Below are 6,379 nucleotides of genomic sequence, written 5' to 3' on the forward strand. Positions count from 1 at the left end.
CAAACAACCAATAATCATCAGTCCTTAAAATATTTAGTTATCATTAAGTCATTACTACCCGACAAAATATTATCCCTTAAGTCCATAAAGAACTACGTTGCACTGCAGTTATCAAAATTTCACAAGTTAATCCAAGTAACCATTTTCCTTCAACCCACAGTACTATGTTAGCCATTTTCCTTACCATGTGCCAATGTAACCCAATAAATTGATAATAATAATAATCCAAACACCATTTCTGTCCAACTCAATATATAATAATATGCTATTGTATAGCCTAGAACTAAAACATCAACTGACTTAGTTTCATATATTTAGTTATATATAAAAAAAAGTAGTATCAACACTTGATTTCTTAAAGCAACTATAACAATAAAATATGAAACCCCAAAATTGTCATCAAGTTACATACAATAACTTGAATTAAAAAAAAAACCAAACAACCATCCATTCATACCCCTTAACATTATCCTGCCAATATGAACCTTAATTAGTTTACAATCATTACGAAAGACCACTACTTAACAATTTAATACACCCAATTCAATAAACCGATGTTGCACAGAAACCAATTTTCCAATTTCAAATCTCCTTTCAACTAAATAATAATAATACTATATTCATGCAACCATCAACATTGGCAAGGAATAGATTTCAATAGAAATTTGTTTACCTGCAATAGTCTTGTCGTTCTCTCCTTTAAGGGTTTGTGCCGCACATAAATTTTTTTGGAATAGAAATAATAATAACCTCCCTTTAATCTAATTTAACTTTTATTACCCTAATTGTATACCTAACTAATTAAAAAAATAGTAAAAGTGACCCACTATTAATTTTAATGTTATTTCTTTAACCACCAACTAAATAAATTATTAAAACTATCCCATTAATTCTATAATTGTAGTTACGAATAGTCCAAAATACCCATTTAGAATCTATCGAAAAATATTTTATGAAATAAAAAGCTCTAGTACTCAAAACGACCAAATGGGTCGTTACATTAGATACCAATTTACCCATCGTTTGTCCTCGAACGATCAAAAGAAGGCTAGGGTAAGAAGGGTACATGTCTCAACAACTCCTTCAAAATATTAGTACTCAAGGCCTCATCTCAAAAGCATCAAACCAAATAATTTGAGATCTACACATCCACTCATACAATGCCTCAAATGGGGCCATTTCAATACTCGAATGATAACTATTGTTGTATGTATTCCCAACTAACAACAAAATTATTCTCAATAACCACCAAATTTAATCGTACACACGTCTGCAACGTGTTCTCAAAGACTTTGACATAATTATGAGGACAAATCTTTTCTCACAGTACCGTGATAAAATCTTAAATCAATACTGGCTACAATTAGAAGTGAACCTGAACCAGCCACCACACACTCATAATGCACAAACCATCATAGATCTTATTAAGATTTTCTTCTCATAACATAAACTTTCACGAGTTGAAGTTATTAAAATTTGATATTTAGACATCAGGTACTCAGCAATATAGAATCAAACTTGTTTAACCCAAAGAAGAAAATGATCAAGTAACCACCCATCGAGCGATACACCTAAACATACATAACCTCTAACAACATCGTTGAAATGCTAAATCAGTAGCTATTATAGACAAATCTTAAGAATAACAAAACTAGACCCCATGGTCCCCACATTCAATCACACATAGCCAAAACATGATACGATGATGAGATAAATCTTAAGTCTATCGAACAACTGTAAATTTTCATGGTAGCTCTCCTATAACTTCTCATAAGCAAAGGTGTGCATGTAGAATAACTAGTATACTTCCATTATCCCAAACAACACTAAATCTTCCATAACTGGAATGAACAAGTCTAACCAAGAATGTCACCCTACCAGGAGGACAATCACAAAATCGGTACACCCGATCCACTACTAGGGACTCACCCATAGAAGTGAAAACATGCATGAGAATAGGTAGTCAATCATACTCCAAATCATGTCGAGGACTAAATAGGAGGTCACATAAGAATGTTCAGAATAAAGGTCGAATTACTCAAGATACTTCTTACATAGTGCTCACATCAAACAATTATATTCATCTGACTCTATCTCCTTGATTTTTAGCCACCAACAATCAACCAGTCTGGTCATCATACACATATTCAATTTATCAAAACCCTATATACTTCTCACAGTACTCAATTGAAGCCAACACTCTTAATACTAACAAACATCATAACTACACTATCCATTTACCTTACTCCCAAATTGTCACTCGTATAAAAGTCTTCTTAGCAAACACATTGTCACCTCTAAAAATTTCAAACTATGGCTCCCTCTATTTCCATTTAAATATCCCATGATAGATACGGATCTCACCCAAGGCTGATAGAACTACTTCCAAATCTAATAGTACTCTCCCATCGAGATAGAGCTATTGAATCACACACAATGCCGACTCTACACAATCTTTCATAAACCTAGTTTCAACTACTATTCAAACCATTATATACCTCATACCAACACTTAATAAATTCTTGGTCACCATAATAAGTTTCTATACTATGAGCACATAACCTCTATATCAAAACATTACGTGAAGCCCCCCTTATGTCCTTTAACAATCAAAAATAACCAAATTTTCTACTCAAAGTATGCACAAGTCCTTCCAAATGCTCCATACTCAATGTGATCAATCATTTCCTACCTTACCAATTCATACCTTGATAAAACATAACACCACTAATGTAGCCTTACAATGAAAAACTTGAATTGTAAATCTAACTGTGTAACCCAATCCCCTTATCTATCAACATAGCTTATTTTATGAATTCACGTATCTTAACTTATCATCGATCGCCTCTTCATCTATCTTATCATATCCTTCGCTAAAAATCCAATTGTAATCATTTAATAAACTCAAAACCGTAAGTGAACTTATCATCATACTCGAGCTGAACGTTTACACACTCATTTCTTAAGTCTTATTCTATAATTTTTAACCAATCTGATAAACCCGTGACACTATCACCATAGCCATTGTAAAATATATGACACCACACGTCTCTGAGCCCAATTCTCAACCTCCTGAAGATACCTCTTTAGCCATTGCAATTAGAAAAATATTCCTGTTCTCACCTCTTTCTGAAGGCTACACTACATCCCACATTTTTTTTAAAAATGACTCCAGCTCCTTTAAACTCTATTTGAAAGGTATCCCAGCATCTCCTAAAATTTTCCACATAACCACACTACTCATCAAATAGTAGAAAATCACAACCTTAGATACTCGCAAGTTGGTATTACCATACAAAATTCATTTAGCCCACAATTTTTATCATATAGTTGCATCCCAATCACTATCCATTACGAACTCTTATTATCATTAAGCTTTGTAAGCCCTTGTCATCACCACGAAGTCAACCTTTTCATTGACCTGACACATCAACCTAGTTATATCAATCAAATCCAAAGGACTAACCCAAATTTTATGCACACTTTCTTACTAAAATATTCAATTGCCTTCACCCAAGTATGCTCACCAGAACTTTCCTTTCCCATAAACTTGTCATTCCGATATCAATCCACTATTTTAGAGTTTACGATAAAATCACTGATCCTGCTTTAGAATCCTCAAGATACACTTCACAACCTAAATGCATTAATACGTACCAAAGATCCACCACTATAATCTTTCTTAAAAATACAGCTTAATCCAAGCATCCGTAGTAGCAAACTAGTTGGTTTCTCAAATGTGAATGCAACACTAAATCTCATTATCTGAACATGTCATACAACTGATAACTCCTTTAGTAGTTAATATTTCCAATTGACAATCAACATATTCATTTCCATATAACACTAGAACCACATTGTGAAAGTCTGTTATATCCATCACACATCATACCTATCGAGAAGATCTTACCCAAATAGCTCGCACAATTTTACCCATTGAATAACTATAAAACATTATCAGATGTGTTCTCTCTCTAGCCCAAGCAATTTGTTTTACTTCTTAGATCAAGTCAATAACAAAAGTAATACACTTCATAACTCTAATAAAGTAAGCATCAATACTGTTCTAATAGTCGTATCATGACCCTCTTTGATATATCCTCAATCTATGAAGTCATAGTAGAGATTCTGACCTAGATTGGTGCAACATAATTTAATCATTCGTCAAGCAACTCATACATATTATGAAAAATTTACTAACTGTATTTTCCAAAGTAATGACATTCATTATCTTGTCGTCCTTTACGAAACTCCTTGAATGTTGTCACATATCTAGATAAAGTAAAAAAATTTGACCTCATAGGCTGCAACACATATCTCCATTTCTCTATATTCAAGAAACCATCTCTCCTCCTATCGCTCAAAGTTTGGGGCATATAATTAGATGAAGAAGCTAGAAAATGTTGCCTTAAGTCATAGGTAGTGCCTTTACTAATCAACATTCAACATGAGGCTACCACCACATTTTGCGTCTCCCCGAAACTAGTAAGTTACAAACTCAACACTAAGTCTCTCCACTATATTCATTTTATGAAGTAGGTCAAAACAATCAACAATGAAAGCATAATCACCTTCATAATCAATGCCCATGAAGAATGAGGGTTTCAACTTTATAAACTTAATAACAAAAAAAATCATGTTGATCACTAGTCATTACAGGCCCTGTAGTCCATCGAGAAAATATACCTATTTCCAAGGACACATTTTTTTTCCTTTCTAGTGTTGCTATTTCAACTTCTAATACTCCAACCATATGTGAAATAGAGTGAATAAGTTCAGATACCAATTTGTATCACCTAGATACCAATTGGATTCAAGAAGTAGCACGAAAGAAAGAAAGAATGAAGTTTTCCTAAAGTCCTATAGCCTCTCGAAAAAAAGTAAAGGCGTCCCCATACCGTTCCGCAAGACTCTACTAGACTTGTCCTTCTGTGATGAGATAACCGAACCTAACGCTCTGATACCAAGTTTTTCACGACCCAAAATGAGTCGTGAGTGGCACCCATACTTGACCTCCTAAGTGGGCAGACCAAGGAATCTAAACCCCAACATATACCAATAATTCAACTACGAATAACAACAATAACGTGGAAGCTCCAAAACTTATTAAAGTAACCAATCAAATAAACCTCTAAAGTCTATTACATATTATCCCCAAAATCTGAAAGTTATCACATCAAGGACATCTAATCTCTAAATACTAAGTCTAAGAGTATCAAAGACACCGAAATAAATGAAATAAAGTAATTTGTGTCCGAAAACTATAAGACATCAAGTCATGACTAAGAGAATCCAACACAAGCTCGAATAAATAGCTCACCCTTAAACCTGATATGCTGAGACTGGCTAGAGCTGAGGGTGAGTCAAATTCGCTGGTACACTCGATGCACTCCAAAAAAGGAAAACAAAGAAAAATACAAGTAGGCTCAGTACAGGGCATCATGTACTGAGTAGGTATCATCGGCCAACCCAAAATAGAAATTAATATACAATGAATAATAGTATAAAGTCAACTATATCACTTAGCATGTGATAAGAAACAACAACATGAACAAGTGACAGTTGAAGCAAGTACGTAATCAATCACAATATCAAGCACACACACAAGGACTCATGCCTCCACATCACACTCATTTGGGAAATGCGTTCATTGAGTTTGAGTACATTAAGTTAATTCAATATCTTTTTCCTTTAATGTTACTATGTCGAAACGTGACACTCCGATCCAATAATACCGTGTCGGAACGTGACACTCCGATCCAAAAATACCGTGTCGGAACGTGACACTCCGATCCAAAAATACCGTGTCGGAACGTGACACTCCGATCCAAAAATACCGTGTCGGAACGTGACACTCCGATCCAAAAATACCGTGTCGGAACGTGACACTCCGATCCAAAAATACCGTGTCGGAACGTGACACTCCGATCCAAAAATACCGTGTCGGAACGTGACACTCCGATCCAAAAATACCGTGTCGGAACGTGACACTCCGATCCAAAAATACCGTGTCGGAACGTGACACTCCGATCCAAAAATACCGTGTCGGAACGTGACACTCCGATCCAAAAATACCGTGTCGGAACGTGACACTCCGATCCAAAAATACCGTGTCGGAACGTGACACTCCGATCCAAAAATACCGTGTCGGAACGTGACACTCCGATCCAAAAATACCGTGTCGGAACGTGACACTCCGATCCAAAAATACCGTGTCGGAACGTGACACTCCGATCCAAAAATACCGTGTCGGAACATGCTGTGAATGATCAGATGGGGGGTTTTTGACCAAATGCCGAAGGATCCAACACTGAAAATTGGCGCCAAGGTCAAGAAAACCAAGGTCGAAACTATGGAAATTACAACCGAGAGGGTCACT

The sequence above is a fragment of the Solanum tuberosum genome, unplaced genomic scaffold, assembly GCF_000226075.1.
Source record: "Solanum tuberosum cultivar DM 1-3 516 R44 unplaced genomic scaffold, SolTub_3.0 scf00183, whole genome shotgun sequence".
NCBI classification, from domain to species: domain Eukaryota; kingdom Viridiplantae; phylum Streptophyta; class Magnoliopsida; order Solanales; family Solanaceae; genus Solanum; species Solanum tuberosum.